Raw genomic sequence first — 21,264 nt, 5'->3', positions numbered from 1 at the left:
ACCTCAAACATCCAGTTATCTTTTCCAGTACATTTTTACTTGAATTTAGTGATAATTTGGTATTTTTATATATTTAGTTTTTCTCACTACATCCTTCTTAGTCTGAACACTCATATCTAGAGTCCACTAAAATACTTTAAGATACAGTACTTTATTTTTTAAATTATCCTAGACTTACTGTTCTGCTTGAATTATTTCAATCTTCCATACATCTGAGAGAGGTCTGAATTTATCCAAAGTAATATTCAATTTCTCATCTGCTCATGCAGTACTAGAGAAATGGCAGTGCTTCATCTCCTCATATCAAATCTTGTGTCTTAAAGAATGCTGCCAAATAAATTTCTCTCCCGACAAATATGCTTGCAGTGCTAAGGCCAATGTGTGGGTATATGTCCTGATAAATTTAAAACCACTTGTAAAAGTGGTTAGCCCCATTAATACCTTACTGAACTTCATAACAAAGACAAAAATATTTAAAAAGTGGTACTTGGTGATATGGCATACTTTACAAAATCATGGGCAACACCTTAATTCTACTTCTGTAATTACCACATTACAATGATGTATTTTAATAGCATATATGTCCCTGCTCTTTCATCAGGCTTTATTATTGCTGGTAATTCCAGGACAGCATCCATTTCTCTGTATTTAATTAAAAAATAAAATTAAAACAATTTTCTGATGCATTGTTTCTTATTTGGGATATACACTTCAGGTATGGGGTGAGGAATGGGAGGACAACACTGTAGCAATGCTGATTCATTGGTTAGATTATAATTTAGAGTCATTTACTCTAAGTTTGATGCTTACACAGGATGCTAACCTGCCTCTGCTGCCAAGAGTTACTCAGAAGAAAAATCAATAGCAGAAGTTGCATTGGTTTTGTGGCTCCATTTGTGAGTGCTAATACTTATCAAGCTCTGATTGCGAGTTTGTTGCCTAAAAAATAAAAGATACAAATACTTAAGAACACGTTATTTGTTACTTTCTGTTCCCTTTCAAAATCATTGCAAACTAATAAACTCAACATGGTAGAGGCAGCCAAGTCTGACAGTAAAAAAGGCTTCTTCAGCAATTTGCTCAAGTAGTTTTGACTATTCATACCAATGGGAGTTTACAGAAGGCTTTCAAACCATATAGAATATGCTCTTTTTTTCAGAGTGGCAGCACTAAAAATACCAAAAAATTTGCATCATCCAGACCTGGAACTAAGAAGAGCACAGAAGTTGGCAGTGATGAAAAGGCTGTTTTCTTCCAGCTCCCTCAGAAGACGAGAATTTCCTGTCAAGATACATAAAGCTAAGAAACTGAGTCCTCCCTTGAGAATAAGTCCACAAGGGTTTTGTTCAAGAAGTTAAACTTATTTTTCCTCTAAGGTAGGTACTTTCTAAAGACTTTGATCCACCATGATGGGATGATAGCAGCCTTTGTTGAAAAGAAAGAAAAAAAAAAACCCAAACCTAACAAATATGCTGAAATATTGATGCCACAACCATGGCCCCTGAAGAACCCAGAGGATGCTGGAGAAGGGCACAGTGGAGGAAAATGAGTCTCGACAGTGGTTTGGGAACTGACAGTGAGTTTTTGACAGATTCATAAAGAATAAGGCAAAAACAGGCAGTGCTGAAGGGCTGGGCAAACCATACAAAAGGGAATTAGCTGGGAAGTTACCAACACTTCCTCATCACACCAGGAAATGCACAGGAGCACAAGTTTAGGAGTGAAATTAAGAACAGACAGCAGGCTGAAAACAAGTGATGCCACCAGCACCTGGGACAGAGCTCAGGGCAAATTCCCAACCCCAAACCTTCAGCTAAGGGAGACTCACTCCCACATAAAGACAGAACATCTCCCAAAACCCTAAAGCCCCAAAGTGAAACCCCAAATCAGCTGCTGTACCATGCTGTGTGGGATCCTGTGGTGCTTGTGTTCTTCCCCTGTCCTAGGGCACTGTGAGGAGCCCTCCTTCAGCTGGAGGAACTGCTGGAGATCCTCTAAAGCAAATATTTCACTGCCACCAAAGGAAAGTTCTGCTCCTCACAAACACCACTGAGCTCCTTGTCCCAGCTGTGTCTCAACTCAAACCAAACCCTGAGCAAACTCCCAGAGACATAAGATGGGGAGCAAGAAGACAAGTTTTTCTTCAGTATCTGAAAATCCTTCCTGGCCTCAGTATTTTCCAGAGCAATGAAATAAGTAATGCACAGGACTTAGCCATCATATTGAAAGTTTAAACAGTCATATTCTCAACCACAGTTACTGCATGGAATTATGAATTTGGTTTCATGTTCAGCTTTGCTACAGACTTGCTGTCTGACATTGGGAGATCACTTGGTGTTATTGTAAAAAACAGCAAAAACAAACAAACCAAGACTACAGCAGGGATATTGAGACTGAGCTATCAGGTGTTTTGAAATTTTCACCAAGGACCTACTTCTGCAACCTTTCCCTGACAAACTGCAGTTGAGATACAGAGCAAAAGTGAGAGCTTCTTTTATCATTTAATGTTTGCTCTCCTGGAATTTGGTGTGGGAAGTACTTGTCAATCTGTTCCTTAACTACTTAAAGATGGGCTATGAAGATCTCTTAAATACAGGAACATGTACACAGAGCATATACAAATAACTTATACATAGACTAGATGGAAACACTTAAAATAGCCAAAACGGATTGCAGGAATCCTCTATTTCATGTTTCTAACCATACAGAAATGGCAGAAAGCTGTCATGAAACTTAGACCAGTAAAATAACAAAAATAAATTTTAAAACCACCACAATCCCACCAGATCAAGGATTCCTTATACTGAGGTATCTCATTTTTCTCCTTTTAATTTTCTTACACTATATAAAATTTGAAAATTTAAAGATCAGGCCCTTGGAGTAGTTTACTTTATGATATGGAGCACAGATCTTAATAGTCTAAAAACTGAAAAAGTACAGCCCTGGAGTCAGAAATTAACTTTCCAGTAGAAATACATAATGACAACCAAGTGACCCATTGCAAACAATGCAGAAGAATGTGTTGATTTTTTTCAGTGTGAATTAAAGAATTCCCTCACAATTTGATGCTTGCCATATCTAAACTCCACTATTTTGCCATGCTTTTCAAGACAAGTGAAACAATTCAAAATGTTATATTAAACTAACTCCAAATGAGAGATTTCTGTCAGAAAAGGCACAATCTGGAGGTAGCGTCCCATGAAATACTGCCACTGAGTTAAATTACTCGAGTATGATTTTCAGTGAGACACCTGAGAATTCTTTCTCAGTAAAATTAAAATGCATAAGAGAAGACAGATTTTTTTTGGAAGATAAGTTGGGCTTGGTTTTGTTTTTTTTTTTTTCTGATGGGACTCTATCAACCAAAGGTTATGTTCCCTTTACACTTCAGCTATTCTTAAGCAGGGCAGCCCATTTCCACTGCTGGACACACTGGGATAAGTGTGGTACTTTATATAATTACCTGAATTCCCAGAGCATGTGTACAACATGTACACATTAATTAAACTGTAGGGTGTCTTGTGAGCATTCTGACCAGCAGTTACAGACACCATGAAAGAACAGATAATGAAAAGGTTTCTTCTCTTTGTCTTTTCTCTGCATGGCATCTATTCTCTATACACAGATATAGAACTATATGCAGCCAGTCATACAGCTTAAGTAAAAAAAAAAATTGCTGTGTTCAGGATCTGAACAAAGAACTCATTTGAGTGAAAATTGCTTTGATGTCAGGAGCAATACATTCCTAACACCCTCATTTGATCCTGAGTTTGTCAGGATGAGCAATACCCCAGATGAACATGCAGGTAGACAGGAAAAAGGCATATTCCTTTTAGAGGGGCCTTCTGAAGCCATTCAGTTGGGCTGGAAAAGACTGAAGTAGATTCTTCAGAGCAAAGTGCTGAGACAAATTGCTTTCCTCTACAAAACCACTTTTCCTGCAGAGATCTTCCCAGGCACTTTTGAAGCATAGTTGGAACCACTTTGGCCAACAATACAAACACATCTGTGAGCAAGCACACAAAAGTCAGGCTGTGAGTACTCACTGACCGGGCAGTCGCAGTGCTGGCTCTGGCAGTCCTCAGGGGTTTTGTCTTTAGCTCATCAGGGGAGAGGGAATTCTTAACTGCAGTAGGCAGTGAAAACCAAGATGGATCTGTTAGAAAGAAATAAGTATAACTTTCAGGAAAAAAAAACAAACTGTAAAATCCTAACAATAACTAAAGGCTTCAACAGTGTTTTGGTGTTTATCTATCACAGTTTTTAACCATCAAGAGGATCCCACAATCTAATCACACCAGATGTAAGAAATAAATCTAGATTCCTCTTTCCATATGCTTCCTCTTCTCTCTCCACCCTGTCCCAAATGCAGACACTCAAGCACAGAGGTTGCTTAGTAATTTAACTTTTACACTGCTAAACTAGTAAATATGACATAACTACATCTTCCCTACTCAGTTCAAAAGAACAAAAGGCCATGATGAACTTAAGCAGAAATTCTCAATACTTTAGCACCACTATACTTTTTCCACTGGGCATTTTTATTACCAAAAAAGTTTAAATTAAAATAGCCTTAGATGTCAGCACCTCACAGACCATTTATTGCTTTCTCTGTCAATTTATGACTTTCTTTCTCAGTGTCCAGTACCTTCTAATACCTGTTGATTCACACATTTTCTTCAGAATTTCTATTATCTACAAAAGTATTTTTGGAAAAACAAATATTACCTAATATGTCCATTGCTTCAGCAATTTCCACCTGGTCAATGAAATGAGCCAGCCAGAGCCAAAATGATATGTAAGATGCCTTTGAAAGAAGCATGTGTTTCACCTTGCATTATGAAACTAAGCAATAAGAAATAAGGGTGAAGAAGTGATTGGTCATTCTGCCAAAAAATTAGAATAGTTTATGGCAGCCCACTCAAAAAATACAAAATTCTCACAGGCTGCAGGGGAGAACAGACATGTCAACCATCAATATTAGAGCCAAATGTTTCATCATAAGTATGTACAAAAGCCTATAGAGACAAGCTAATGCTTTCCACTGTTCTGCATGAAACTTTTAAGCTACTTTCCTTTAACAGTGAGAGCATTTAACACTGCTTTATCCATGTCTTTCACTGAATTTAAATTAACAGTACTTATTTTTGGTTAAAAAAGAAGCCTGATGTACTAGAACTGCTTAACTGCTGAGGTTTATCTCCCAGAAATGAATAGGCATTTCAAGCCAACAGCTTTCCATAAAGCATCCATTTTTTAAAATAAGACAAAGAACTGGATACACATTTTACATTAGTATCATGTAAAATCTTTATGGCCAGAATCCTGGCATAAGATTTTCTAGGAATATGAATCAAGGTGAAAAAAACCCCAGTGCTTTTAATGAGCAAATATGAAAGCTGAAATGCAGATAACCTCACTAATTAGGGTTTGGGATACAGTCTTTACTTTCATAATCTCCTTATTTTCACTATTATGCTTACTTTCTTTTGTGCAATCCTATCAACCTATGCCTAAGTGCAAATTACACTTCTAATACCTACCTCCTGCTTTGGTAATTCTGTGCCATTTACAGTATTTGCTTATAATTGTTAATTATTTTATACGTTCCCTGTTTGTGTATCACTATTTCAGGAGCTGCTGGATTTGGAACAGCAAGCTCCACAAGAACAGTGCTGGGTTACAAAGATATAGACACTGATAAGCTACCAAGAAAAAGAATAATTAATATGTGAGAGCTAAAATCTACCTCATATGAGAACAGCTTTAAACCTCAGCAAAGCCCACCTCACCCAGACTTTTCAAACTGATCACAGGGAGCTGTTGGCTGACTGAAGGACACGTGGCCACTTGGCAGCTACAGCTGAGAAGTTTTTTGGATTTGGAGCCCACAGTGGCCATGCTCAGGGCTCTGCTGGGGCACAGTCCCTGGCACCAGGAGGGGACAGGTCCAGCCCTGCCCAGGCACTGCCAGCCTGTCACCCCCACCCTGGCCACCGTGCTGGCCCTCACTGGGCTGCTGGAGTCGCCTCTGCTCATGGAGCAATGCGTAAGAAAGAGAAAAGATCGTGCAAAAATGACTTTAAAAATCAGGCTGAAGTAAGTACAGAGCTTTTCAAAGTCATAGGAGAATGTAAAAGCATATAACTGTAAAAAACTGCAGTAGAGCTACAATCTCAGTTCTCAATTTTTCCTTTGTCCTCTTTATATGTGGAAGGTCCAAAGAAAGGTGAAACTTTCTAGCTGTAACAGAATTAGAAAAGAAACAAAGCCCAAGCAAGCCAAACAAAAAAAAAATCTCCATCATAAATCCATGTAGAAAATTAGTTAACAAAAATCAAAACAGGTTTCATGTTTTATTATAGAGTTGTCAATAAAGTACTTGTTACCAAGACTGACTAAAAATACAGTCTGACAAGTTCTAATATTTTTTTGCCTTGAAGTAGCTTTCTATAAGAGAGCAGGGGAGAAGTGTTTGTAAACATCAACCAGTATTTACAAACAAGCCAAACCAAGCAAGAAAAGAAGCAAAGCCAAAGGGAATGAAGTTGTTCCTTTCAGATATCTCTTAGAATAATAAAAATAATTTTAGCAGGTACTACATAACCAGCATATAAATGGAGTTTCACTGTTTCTCAGAAGAGAAGTCACAGTGCAGCAGAGTTTGCCCATTTCCATGATGCCTCTCCACATCTCCACATCAGTGCCACTGAGGCACACGTGAGCATTAAGAACTACAGGGCTGCCCATCTGCACCAATGCCACCTCCAGGTCCCTGCTGCCATCCACATCCCAGCCACCCCAGCCGTGCCAGGAACCACAGCAGCAGGGCTCAGAGCAGCAGTATGGAAAGGGTTAAATAAATGGAAGGCAGGGTTGCAAATTACTTGGAGTGCCACTGGAAGAACTGATATAAAAACCCATAAATTGAGTATGTGCTGCAAGATCTGGTCCTTTAGAGTAATCTGCCAGGACTGCCGAGATGCTATCTACGAGCAGTCAGACACTTAAAAACTTTGAGAGAGGATTTGGCACACTTGATGCTGTTGCATGTCTTGCCCTTGGTAATGATTAATTAATGAGTCGTGTTTCTCAGATGAAGGTTATAGATTAGACACACAGTAATGATAGAAATGAAATATCACAGCTGCAAGCATCCAAAAGCCAGGAAACAGCAAAATCTACATAACACAGACAATTTGTCCTGCTTGGTACATACTCTGTATTTTGTTTTATTAGTAGTATTTTTAATTTTAATTTTTTTTTTTTTTTTTTAGTCAATAGATCATTTAGCACAAGGTACTCAGAGCTTCACTGAATCCATTTCCTGCTCATTTTTGACACTGCTGGCCCCAGGCCAGGCAGCCTCCCCGACTCACCCTGATGCTGCTCAGCACCAACCCCTCCATGCTCACCGCTCCCCAGAGGACACTACTCCGCTTTAATTGCCTGAGATTTTGGCATGAGAAGATGGAAGAAGTGTCTGTGAATACCACGTGCCCAATTTTCCTTGCATTTGGCATTACACAGCACTTTGCATGCTGCAGGACAAGCTTGGGTGCCTTCAGCTGTAAGCTCAGAGCGATAAGCATTTTTACACGCCCAGTAAATAAGGCACAAGTACACATTTACTGGCCACGCCAGTGCAGAAATCTGCAATCTGTCACCATGCAGGGAGCTGTGGGACACAGCAGCTCCAGTTCCCCTCTCTACTAAAGGCTGCACCACAGGAACACAGCAGCAGCAATCACAAACCTTGTGCTTGGGCTGGAGAGGCAGTGCTGCTCCCACCAGGAACTCAACGGGCTCCTTACAACAGCTGTGCAACACCTGGCTGCTCTGAGCCAGTGGTGAGGTGGCCACTCAGTGACCCTGGCTGGCCACCTCACCAAACTGTTATGAACAAAAGTGCCTTCCTGGATCCCATGGGACACTGCTGGCTTGAGCTAGGTACTGATATTGAAATGTTAATTAGCCAATTGCTCCTGGGAATCACCTACACTCCCCACCCACACTGCCATTCTAGGACTGGGATGCAAAACAGAGGGACCAGTGGAATCATGGGAGGAGGTTTTGGGGATGAAAACACCCCTAAATGGAAGACTGGGCACAGTGGAGGGGGCTGGATGGGTGTGCTGGTTCGGGAAAAGGGGATGTAATTCCTAGTCTTTGTCTAACCTGTCACCATAGCCTGCAGAGGACCAGACTGGACTGGGCTGTGGGAAGCAGGAACAAAGGAGCAACTCTTCCTGGTGTTACCAGGAGGGAAAGAGAGGGGACAGCTGCTGCTGGACTTTGGCAGCAGGCTCTGCACATCCCCTCACCCTGCGGCTACCAGTGTGCCAGGAGGAAAGGAGAGAGGATGGTCTGCTGATCAGGACTTCAGATACAGACTGGACACCTCTTCACCCCTGGCTACCAGTGTGCCATGGACACTCCAGGGACAGACTCTGCACAAAGACTCCAGGGACAGACTCTGCCACCTTCTCCTTCAGCTGCTGGGAAAGCTACAACAGCAGGGGCGAGCTCCGTGTTGAGCCCCCTGCCCTGCTGATCTTTTTAATAAAGAGCTGAACATTAATAAAGGCATAAGCCCTGTTCATTTCACAAACCAGTCCTGTTTCTTTTGTCTCCTCCTGCCGCACTTCCCCACTCTGGCTCGGTGTATTGCTCATGAGGAGGCAGTGCCAGCAGCAATGGGAACACACACAGAACGTCCCAGTCAGGGGCTGACAGCTGTAGTGTAAGACTACACAAACCATTCATGGTATGGTATCCCCCTCCTTTTTGAACGACCTGTGTCATGGACTTCACCTCAGCAGGAAAAAAACCCAAACCAAACCCACAGCACTGATCATACAAACACCACCCTACAAAGCTTCCCAAGACTGATGTGTTCTGAGGCTGCACCTGATCCCAGCACTGCACCAGTGGTTCTGAAGAAAATGTATCATCGTGCAACTTCACCCAAAGGCCAGGACAAATTCTAATTAAAGATCTCTGTCTTGGCTATTAAGTCCTTGACTTTTCTCACTGCTCCATCCTCACACACCCCTCTTTTTCTTTGGCAACTTGAATAATTGCCTTGCAGTGTAGCCAGTGTGACAATAAAGACAGAGACAAGCTTGCAGAGAGATGACTTGGAAGAAAAACTGTATTCACAGTATTCAAAAACCAATTCTAGTACTTTCATGTCAACTCACTTTGTATGCACAGTGCATCCTTTATATTTAATGCATACAGTTAACATCAACCAGAAACTTATTTAAACTAATGATTTATAAAATACTGAACATTCCAGCAAATCAGGGAATATCTAGAATTTCTATTCAGTTGTTATTTAATACAAATGACAATTACTTAAAGTGATATTAATCATAACATAGCACCCTTGACAAATAGGAGTATAACTTTCAAAATATGTTTTTCCTCATCTTGACATCAATACATATAATGGAAATTGGGTTTATGAGAGGCAGTCCAAACTTGAAAGAAAAAATATTTCTTCTTCCTATTAGCCAGCAAAAGATATGACCGAGAGTTGTAGATTAGAAAATGGAAATTAACTGAAATCTGGGTAACAAAAAATAATAATAATAAAGCTTTTAACAGCCATGAAATTATAAACGTATTTTCAATGTATTGCAGCTGTAGAATCAAAAAAATTATATTACAAAAAGGAAGATACTCTAGATTTCTCAAGTGTGTAACTTTAGTACTTCATAACTGACATATTTCCAAACATCTAGCTTAAAACAGCATCATTTTTTTCTAATGAACATTAGTAATAGTTGAAGACAATGCTTTATATTTTCAAGAGAAATTCTGGATAAAGTCAGCAAGACTTTAGCAAAAAAAAAAAAAAAAAAAAAAAAAAGACCATGGTAAGCATCTAATAGCACTGCTTTCAAGAGGCAGAGAGCAAAAATCACAGCAGAATCACAGCAGAATAAAAAACTCCAACACACCACTGAAGTAACTTTGTAACATCTTCAGAGATATAGCAGTCTTAATTCAAATAAAATGAAAAGCAGTAAAAATAAAAAAATATACCAGTCTAAGACGTCTACTGAAATATGTATCCCTAGGACCAGGAGGAAAGAATGCAGAAGCTGAAGGGAAGCACCATGGTCATCCAAACGTGAAGAAGACCATGATTTCACACAGAAATTAAAGATGCTGCAGTGGAACAACAGTAAAAGTTGGTGTTTAACAAGCAGCAGCTGTAGGAAGAAGCCATTGCACCAACAAATCAGGACAGCTGACACTGACAAAGCAAAACTCTGCTCAGTGAAAAACTACATCATTCACACCGCTGCTGGGTAGTTCATCCAGGGACTAGATCCAGTTACAAACCAGAGCTCTGGATAGATCACAACCCCTGGATAACAAACTTCAAAGTCTCTGTGCTGTTCAAGGGTATCAGGAGTTCCTAAAACTGCAAGAGGAAGAACCTAAAAGGAAAAGGCACAAAAACTCTAGAGGAGAAATGACTAAACTAAATATTTTCCTATGTATTTTAAAAAATATATCAATCTGAAAGGAAAGTTGTTGTTCTTTTTGTTTTGTTTTTTTTTTCCCAGAAAGGTATAGTGTGTATTTAACATCTGCAAATAATACCTCTTGTTTAGTAACAAAACAAAAGACTGAGAAAGCATCATGTAAAGAGGAAATATCCATCAATAATCTGGAGAGTAAAGAAGAGACCAACAATGAAGAATTCATTCATTGCTCAAGAAGGAAAAAAAAAGTGTTGGAAGGAGGAAGGAAAATGTCTGAGTGAGCTGCATGAACACCCTGGCACTGGGCAGGAGAGAAGCACAAAACATCCTGGGCTGTGCCCACCACAGCTGGTGACCCTGTAAGGCCCCAGGCTGCACAACCAAGGAGAAAACCACTCTCTCTTGATACTCAGTTTTGGTTTAGATTTTCTTTTTAAGCAGCTCAGCTAACCAAAACATTAATCAATGTCTCAGCAGAGTACAGACCACAGCATAAACCTCAGCAATTACTGATTCAAAGAAAAGATAGAAACAAACAGCCAAGTAGATAATAACCTGAAGAAATTAATCAGAAGCTCCACTTGTAAGCGCGAAAATAAATATAACTGTATTTACCACTAGTTTACACTGAGAGTTTCCAATAAAGAAGGATAAAATAAAACAGAGAAAAAAATAAAACTTACAGTGAAAGTGCCAGAGTATCATGAACTTCCAGAACTTCTGCAAAGCTTCAAAGATGGGCATCATGGTAAGCAGAACCAAACAGTAAGAGAGAGACACTTAGGGTGCAAATGGGAAGATCAGGAGAGGGAACAGACAAGGTGGGTGATCCCATCAGGCCAAACACAGCTCACCAGAGGAGGACAGGAACTGGGGCTGCCAGAAAGTGAAGGCAGTACCAGCAGGGAGGGCAGGGGGAAGAGCTGCCCCAGTCCTTTAGTGCTGCTGGGAGCAGCAGTGAGGCAACACCCGAGGTGAATCTGCATCTTCAGTCATAAACACCCTGTATGTCAAGTCCTGCTCTTCCCATCCTTACATTGCACCAGACACTATGGAAGCACCCGAGGCAGCTTCAATCATTGGGAGGGATTCTTCAGGGGGGATAAAGGGAACTGTGCACCCATTCACAGCACCATCACCAGACACCACTGAAGTACAAGTGTAACTGGGGCTGGATATAAGCAAAGCTTAACATTCCACTAAATTAAGAACCATTCCAACAGAATTTTATGAAAAATCAATAGTAACTGCAATTCCAACCACGGTCTGTGGACAAGCATTATTATTTACAGGCTTACTGAGATAAGCATTATATTGTCTCTTGAAAAGAGATGAATAAAGTTACATTAGCAGAGACCCTCTCTCGTTCAGAGATATAACTGCATACATGTATAAATACACATTCATTTCTGTAGATGAAGAGCAGCTAAACTGAGTAGCTGCAGACACGTGCATGTGACAGCATGGGTAAGATGCCTCTGGCTTTATGCAGCCTTGCACAGGAGTGTATTCTTCAAACTATCCAGACCAGCACAACACCACCACGGCAGTTCAGCCCTTTATGTTAATGCTCAAAGTCCCCATGTGCTTTGATGAGATCAGAAGAGAAGCAGCAATACATCAGCCCCACCTTCTCCTGCCCTCTCTGGGTGCTCCCAGGAAGGATTCTGCCTGAACACAGCGAACAATGCCCTGAATTTACTGCCCTTGGACCAAACCCACCACTCGGAGGCAAGGACACCACAGGGAAAGCTGCAAGGCATGTCATCTGACCTTCCTGACTCTTTTCATACGAGAGCCAGGAGACATAAACAGAACTAGCGGTAGTCTGGTTTAAAATTCTTTTTTTTCTCCATTTTTCTTCCCTCCTTAAAAGAGTCTGTTCTTTACACAGCAAATGCACATTTGTTAGGGGATGCTGGGGAGGCCACAGGTTTACAAGGATTTAAGCAATGGCAAAAAAGCTCCTCTCAGAGCCCCACTGAGGCTTCCCAAGCAGCCAAGGCCACATCCAGCTCCGAAAGTCCTCGGACCAAAAGGGCTGTGAGCCTGGGAAAGCCTAAGTGGCATTTCAATTATGACTGCCTCTTGTCCTGTCCCCAGGCATCCACTTAGGGCCATCGATCTGAGCCAGGGCAGCCCATCTTGTATTTCTAGTCCCTTCTGGCATCTCTCCAACTCCAGGCAGAGACAGACAGGAATGATTTGGCTGATAACTAACACCTCATTTTGATAATGCCTTCTGCACTGGCAAATGAAGACAAGAAGTTATATTTTCACCTTTCCCCGAGCTGTTAATCCAACCCCAGAATATTGTTGGTACTTCAAGCACTATAGATCACCTGATTTATTTAGGCCCACAAGATAGTGTGATTCAGACACAGAATCATGCCACAGTACTGAAAAAGAGGCATTATGAGATATTAATCCCCTTTTAGTAAACAGCAAATTTAAAAAGGAAGCAAAACCACAAAACAAACATACCAACAAAAACACCCATCAATAAAAAGCTCTGAAAAGTTCACAGTTGCTTTTTACCCTTTCACATTTTTAGTAGATCCCCTTTCTTCAACTAGACTACAGACACTCTGTTTTACAAAGTGTCACAAACACCACTCATTTTGAAGAACTGTTTCACCTGTGAATGTATTGTGTGCCTCATCCAGGATTAGTCATCCATTAACAGAAAGAGCTGCAAGAGCAGCACAGCCCCTCGGTGCTGATACATCACTGCTAATGAGCATCAGCTGCACTTTGCACACCCCTGTATGGTTAGGAAGTGGGGAAAACTAGAAGGAATTTTTCATTCCTCTATATTTATCCATATTGTAAATATCTAAATATGGTTTGAAAGGGACTTTATTTCCCTGTCCTGTAACTCGTGTTCTAACATAACTACTGTAATTAAGTTTTCCCATCTTTTAAGTGTAGCTCTAATAAAACAGTGGCATAAGAACACACGGTTGGTTAATTCGTGACACAAAATAAAAGGCCAACTGCATGGCAAGCCAGAGCTGTCATGTGAAATTAGGGCATATGACAACCCTAATGTGATCTGAAATTCAGATTTCTATTAGGCCTCATTAAGCAGTTTAGAGAAATTCTTACTTATTTTTATTGGGTCTTTTTAATCTAATTACATTTACAGAATGATGTACATAAATATATAAAGCCTTTTGAAATCATAAAATATTTTAGTATTAAGTTTTTTTAAAGTACTATCACCTCTCAGGCGTGCAAGAGAAAAGACAAGAGACTTCATAGTTAATTAAAAATTAAAACCTCTCAAAATTATGATAAAAAGATCTGGCCTATGTATTGGGTATTCTTTTCAAAATTATCCCAAAGCAAGCAGTACCCAATATTCATAACATTAAGCAGCACTTTGTCTTTTAGATAAGGGTTATTTATCATAAGATTAAAGTAAACATACTTTTATAAATTGTAGTTTAAAGATAGATTTACTTTGTCTGTGTAGGTTCTGTTTATTGTTGTCCTCATCTCCTACGAAACTTGTCAACTCCTCAGCTTAGGGCCTCGATAAAACACAGCAATAAAATGTGCCATGCATAAATACTTATGGCTTATCAACAGTCCCTCAGTTACAGAAATAATTATATTTATTCGTTAATCCCTGAAGAGCCACATGCTACTTCTTTGCTGGCATCCAACTACCAATTGTAGTTTATTTGTCTGCAAAACATTTATTTTCAGTATGTTTATATGGTAACTGTTGAAATCTAGAAATCTTTTTCATTTCAAAAATATTTCTCAAGATACTTTTGTTTGGTTGTTTTGGTTTTTTTTTTTCGGCTGGCAAGTTTCTTGGTTTGTTTTTTTTAATAAGCCTTTGGGAAAGTAACACAAAGAGAAAATTTTATATCCACCAGGAGATTTGGTGTAATTCTTCTGCTCCCAGCCATCTCTATCACTCTGCACTGAGCAAACAGGACAATTTTAAAACCTGCAGGTTTTTTCATTAAACATATATTTATAAAAAAATACTGTGCATGTTTTAATTTTTGCAAAACAGAAAAGACTCAATGAACTAAAAGAGCTTAAAAACCTCACTTAAGAGTATTGGTATTTGAATACTGAATTCTGGATAGCACTGGAGTGAGCATAAATACACTCAGATAGGATTTTCAAGTATTAAAATCTAAGACAGTGAATCTATACATAGCCAATTAATGAAGCAGAGCTTAAAAGTACACCAATTGCTTCTGGCTTTGCTAACTTAATAATAGGCAAGAATAGTTTCCCCTTTACGATGAAAAATCTTAAATGCCCATACATACAAGAGCAGCTCAACTTCTAGGTGATAGGCCTGTGGAAAATGTAATTAGTACCTGAATTTCAATGTACAGAATTTCAAATTAATTTCAATATTTTGAAAAATACTTGGTTTATAAAAGAATACTGTTAGTTGCACCTAGATGTTCAGAAATTCAAACAAATATTTTTTGATTAAAAAAACCCAAAAGAACAAACCAGATAAAATACAAGACTTTATACATAGAGTGGCTGACCATTTGTAACACGACCAAAAAAATTCCAACATAGTGCTTTATGTACCAAAATCTGCCAAGAGAAGCACACAGTCTTTGGTGTCTCCATCTGTGGAGATGCTCCAAATCCAACTGGATGTGTCCTGAGCAACCTACTCTGCTGGGCCCTGCTTGGGCACAGAGCCAGACTAAAGCTCTAGAGGGGATTCTGGAAGTACAAGGAACTGGCAGGACTCAAATTTCTTCCAGCTAAAATTTTCAGCATTCATCTTCCACTTTTGTTTGTGGTATGCCTGAAGGCAATAATTTCACACTGTCCTTAAGTGCAAGAGCTACAAGATATTGAGTTGCATACATGCCCTTAAAAAATAGTAAGGGGCTAAATTCTCCTTTCCTGATTTGTGCTTTCTTACATCACTGGTAACCACTGCACCTGATTTGCAAAATAAGAGAGAAATACAGAAAAAGAGCAGCAGTTTAACAGCAACAAAATTAGTCTCCCAAAGACCAATCACCAGAACAAGGAGTAGGGAATAAAAACTCTTAATATCTGCTGGTCTATTTCTATGAAATTTAACAGAGGGCAATCAACTTGAAGATATTAAATTCCCCCGAGTGCTGGGAAAATCTGTCAGCTAGTAAAACAAGAGACTTGAATTCTCCTCCCCCCTGAGATATCTGAAGCTAGAACTTGGCTACCTGAGCAGCTCCCCAGCAGCCCAGGCAGAAGTGCTGCTGTTGCTGCTGCTGCTGACAGGGCAGGAGGAACCTGAGGAAGGTTAACAGGAACCAGCATTTCTGCAGGGCAAAAGGGACAAAGGGGAGATCACATGAAATACGAGCAAAGATAAACTAGTGAAGCTTTCTGGTGGGAGGCTTGCTGAGGAGATGGGGATAAAGAACAGAAACCTGCAGGCAGTGAAGCTTCATTAGTTCCACTAATCACAGAACAATTTGTTTTTAGGAAAGTATTTTGGTTTGTTTGTTGTCTGCGTTACAAGAATGAACAGGTGTCTTAATGTACTCTGCATGTGGAGTAACAGGGGAACAGCCAATACCAAGAGTGCTCTGTTCAGGCTCAATTTATAAATGGAAAAGTGATTCTGCATTCAACAGGAAGGATAAAAACGGTATCCTGCTGTTCACAGTGGGAGACAGAATTTAAATATCCTGTAATATAATTTGGTACATCACCACATGTCAGGCTTGACTATCCTCATTTACACCAGTAAGCTCTTCCACAAGAACAAATCTTTTCAATCCAAGGCAGTAACTTCAGATTTACACTGGGACAAATGAAAGAGCGTGAGGTGCTTCTTATCATAATAAAATTTGTCATCTGTTAAATGCATTAATGGCAGATATAATCAGCTGTTAGTATTGGATTACAAGATAACAATATTGGCACCAGATTGGAAGAGGAAGTAGATCGTAATTTGTTGTTAAGTAACTCACACCATCATCCACAAAAATCAGTTAGTAGGTTGTAGTGTTCTCCAATTTCAGTTGCTTTTTAATTAAAAGAGTAAATCAAATCACAACTAAAAAGGAATTAGAAGCTTTACACTGGGGGAAAAGTTTTTTTCAAGAATGGTTTTAACATCCACCATTATGTTCAATTTCAGATGATAGAAGGTCACAACAAAGGTGTCAGTTCTTTCAGTAAAGTCACACCTTAAACTAAATGGGGAACATTTTTGCTCCTCTAGTTCCCAAATTCCTCCACTGTACAGCAGCATTAGGCCACAGATAGCTTGAAGAAGGCAGTGCCGACAAAGTACCAACAATGACAGAAATACCTCTTGCCTAAATGGCTCTCATCAACATTTGCAATAATCAAAAAAATCCATTTTTAAGGCAAGGCAGCCAGTTATGCAGGCTGTGGCCACCAGCCCCGAGCACATTCCCATTCCCAGGCTGAAATGCCCTCTGCTGGCACTCAGACTCCTCCAAAGACACCCAATTTAACTGCTGAAAGCTGTTTTCCTTTTTACCTCTACAGAATCTGCATAAAGGAAAGTTAGAACAGGGGTTTTAAACTTTACAGCAAGTATTGAAGGTCTGTTGGCTTGGCTCAGATGCTGTAATTCTGTGGGTGGGGGAGAGGCAGATGAATGAACAAGAGAATGACCAAACAGGTGAACTGAAGCTGAAGAACACCAAGAGAGCACATAGCTACAATGATAAAGTAAAAGATTAAATGTATAGGAAAACTGCAGAAGAAATTCAGCAAGGAGATTCAAGAAGAGAGAGCACACAAAAATCCATCCATGAAATAAGTACACCATTTTCACTTTGGCTAAATTAGATTTCAGCCCTAAACTTAATGAGGATGATGAAGTCAGATTTCTCCACACCACTATTCTATGGTTGGGAGGTGGGTAGGTGATACTTTATTTTTCCCTTCTGAACCTTCTCTAAATCTACAGATGCCTATATACTCGAGAGCTGCTTCCTTTGATTCCCCTAAGCTTTGCAGTCATCCAGCTCTTCAGAAGCTCAGCAGGGGTAACAAAAGCCTGGTCTATCTTTGAGGAAGGAGGACAGCTTCAGGCAAAGAATATTAGTTATGTGAAGCAGCAATAAACTCCTCAGAGATATCTGCCAGGACCTGAAAAAGAGCAAATTGCTGCTCCATTGTTTCCTGCTCTTACGTTGCCATTTAGATCCATCAAGAAAAAAACAACACAGAGAATATTTTTTTTCTTTCCATTAAAGATTACAAGCCAAAAATCAGGAGGAGGTTTAGAGTTGGGTGTCCCTCTAATAGAGATGAGCAACAGGACTGAGGCAGTAAGAAGGATCAGAAATAAAAACCACAATTAAAACTTAAAATTGATCTCAGGCTGCCCCTATAAATCTTTCATTATTCCTACCATTAGCGTTGTTAGACTTCTATAATAAAACAAATACCATGCTTGAAAGGGCAGGTAGACAAAACAGCTCTCATGCTTGCTAACTGAAAGACCTGATAAAGGATACAAAACATTAAGAAATATCCAGAACATTAAGTCTTTGTCTTCAAAGAATTTTCATTATTAGCTAGTTAATTTTCATAGAAATTTTGGAAGTGTGCTTAAAAAACCATTTTATTCTCTTCACATGAGCATAAACTTCAAGCACTGGAAAGAACAAAGTTCCTGTGTTTTGCTAAATCTAAAACAGTTTGGGGATTTTTAGATTCAATCTTCTGTCATCAGTTAAAGGGGGAGGAACAAACAGGCTTAATAGATTTAGCCAAAATACAGTCACTGGCATTCAACCACATGCCAATAGTTGCAAGTTTTCTGGAATAGAAATTTATTTCACCATCTGATGCAACTGTATGATAAATCCAGTTTCTAAAAGTGCAGTCCATTTAATAGACATAAAGACAAAGGCAAGTTTATATTCACAAGGCTAAATGACCTTGAAATAATTAAAAGATTAATTCACTTTTCTGCTCAATTTAGGCATGCTTATAACAAAAATACTCATTTGAGTTCTGCTTTTCTAGCAATAGGTGGCACTGTCAAATATCACTTGCATAAGCATCTCTTGTGCACCATATCATTCAACAGTCAAGTGGAACATCTGCAGGGAAATGTGGCTAAAGTTATTTTCCTTTCTGCTTCCTCTAAACAGGACATCTTGCAGTTGTTTCATTCCCTGTTTTAAACTGCTCAAAAACATTTTTATGACAGTTAAAAACTCGAGAGAAATACACTGTTAATGTTTTGAAGAGTATGCTGCTTTAGACAAGTGGCAAGCAAACAAACATGCCACATGCTCAAGCAATCTGTATGATAATACTAATATTTACAAAAAAATATACCAAAATGCTGTTTTAAATAGGGATTACCTCAGCACTTTCATCACACTTTTTGTGACTTGTTAAAATCCTTCCATATTTTCCCAGATTTGTAGATAATAGTCATGGTTGGCAAACAGCACATCTCTTAGCTTGCAAAATAAGCAGCTGACTACTCTGCCCCTTCAGCTTATTCCACCACCTTTCCCTTTCTTCCAGACCCACCAGATTCCTGCTCTCTGCAGCATTCTCTCAACGTGCTGATGTCTTTTTTTTTCTCCACTAGTGGTACACTGGCTCTGCCACCCTGATTTGTCAGAGATGCTTAACTGCAACACAGAGCCAGAATCCTGAGCTCACTGTTTATGAGGCTGATCATGTACATAATATTGTTTTTGAGACTTGCCACTTCTCCAGCATAATTTTTTAATTCCCAACTCCAATATAATATGCTCCTCACCTAAGCTGTTTACATAAGGGATATGCTTTACAGGAAAGAAAAGTATACCAGACTAAGTCTCTTTAGGATTTTAATTTCTTTTGTTTCAAAGTAAAATGTGCTGGAAGCCCAGAAACAACAACCAGTTGTCTCAAAGCAAAGAAGGAATTAAACATCAAAGCTGTTTGCTTAAGTCTTTGGTGATTATGGCAAAAGCATTAAATCAGTCCTAAAAGCACGACATGCCATTGGGCAACCTGCTGCTCTTTCTGCACAGCACAGCCACATCCCTGGTATTTCACAGCACTTTCTGATGTGAAGCACACCCAGATTTCACTGCAGGGCACTGACAGGATACATTTCACCCTGCACTGTCCCTTGTCCCCTGTCCTCAGCCGTTCATCACCTCAGCTACTGTCCTGCACAACGATGACACCATCAGCATCACCTGGGACTGACCTGCTTTGCTGCAGGGCTTCCTGCAGCTGCAACACACAGCACGTGCCTTCTGCTTTGGAGCAATGGCCAGACATCTGCTAAACTTCTTTCCTTCCTCAACAGGTTGAAGGCAGAAAGTAAATGTGCTTTTAAGCAAGGGGCAAGCAGCCCAAATGAAATAGCACCTCCCTTGCTGTACCAAACTCACTGTGATCTCTCTCAGAAACTGACACCAAATTCTGATGTACTGAAAAATTCCTTCTACCAAGAAATCCCTCAAATAGAAATCGTTCCAGTAATAGTGAAACATATCTGCAATTGCTAGGAAGTTTTTTCTCACCTTTTAAAAAGATCTCTGCTCTAGGTCTTGGTGCTGCTGTAAGAGCTTCACTTCTAAAACTCCAAAATGGACTCTTTTAACAACAGAATTACTTACAGCTGAGGTAGCCAAAAGCCAGCAATCAGCTCAGAACTACAGCAGATGTTTCCTCAGCTGAAGTCACTCAGTCTAATTCTCTTGCCCAGTGACAAGAAACACGACATCCAGGACTCAGGAACTGTCATTTTAGGTTCTCAGTGAAAAGGAATTAGTGCTACGAAAGTTATCAGGCATGAAACTGTCACACATTTAAATGACATGATAGCTTTGAGTAAAAAAACGTACCCCAAAAATGGCAGCAGATTTTGTTTTAAAGGCTTAATGAGAAAAAGTCTGAACTGAAGAAACAGTTCTGTCAAGTTTGGTTGAACAAAGCAAAGCAAACAGGCAAGACATCTCACTACCTGGACAACAGAGTAGCAGCAGTAAAAAATTCAAAACCCAGTATAGTATCTTGACACCCTGGCAGAAATTGTTAGTTGTAATTAAGATTAAATTACTAGCTGATATTAATTACATCAATTTTTGTTTCACTGAGTTCTCGGTTATACTACCTCTGTCATCAAGAAATCCTACTATGACATCTCCCACCAGCATTCCAGCTTGTATTCTCACATTACTGTCCGGTGTAAATGTCACCAGTGTATTGTAGCATGTTCTAAGCCATTCTGTTTGCCCTGGAGCCAGACATACCTCCAGCCAGCCTCATTCAGCAAACCCACCTCAGTGTAGGTGCCTAAACACAGGAAATACACATCAACAATCAGCCTGCAAACTCCCTAAAGCTCAGGCTGCAGCTGCGTGGGACTGAGCTCCAGCCAGAACAGCTGCGCCAGAGCAGCCTGACTGACCCATAAAGAGAGATAAGCTGGGTTTGAAGTGCATGAATGGTGCTGGTGGAGCAGTGACCCTGCTTCCTCCCTGACAGAGCCTCCAGCGTGGGCATCTCAAACTGGGCAACCCCCCAGCCAGCCTGGGCCAGCACAGCTCGGCCTTGCTTGGCTCATATTCCTAATTACTGACTGGTTTTCGCTGTAATTGGAGAGATCCACTACTACTTGTACATAAACAAATGCTTATTTGACTTTTCCTGGAGTCTCAGAGATGTCCCATCACAGTGACACTCCCCTCCAGCAGCCACCCCACTTCTACCCCCCAGCCTGGGGAAGGAAGGAGCTGGGACTCAAATGATTCCTCACCATAGTGGC

General features: G+C 40.0%; 1 protein-coding gene across 1 annotated transcript in view; it reads right to left on the bottom strand.

Moving 5' to 3' along the window:
* TENM2 (teneurin transmembrane protein 2) overlaps positions 1 to 21,264 on the bottom strand; it is a 616,146-nt gene that overhangs the window by 551,420 nt on the left and 43,462 nt on the right. Inside the window, exon 2 of the mRNA XM_021528631.3 lies at positions 4,051 to 4,156. The gene's annotated coding sequence lies outside the window, so the exon portion shown is untranslated. The remainder of the gene's footprint in view (positions 1 to 4,050; positions 4,157 to 21,264) is intronic.

The sequence above is a fragment of the Lonchura striata genome, chromosome 15 (assembly GCF_046129695.1).
Source record: "Lonchura striata isolate bLonStr1 chromosome 15, bLonStr1.mat, whole genome shotgun sequence".
Taxonomy (NCBI): Eukaryota; Metazoa; Chordata; class Aves; order Passeriformes; family Estrildidae; genus Lonchura; species Lonchura striata.
The sequence above is the reverse complement of the archived record's forward strand: the minus strand, read 5'-3'. Positions and strand labels throughout refer to the sequence as shown.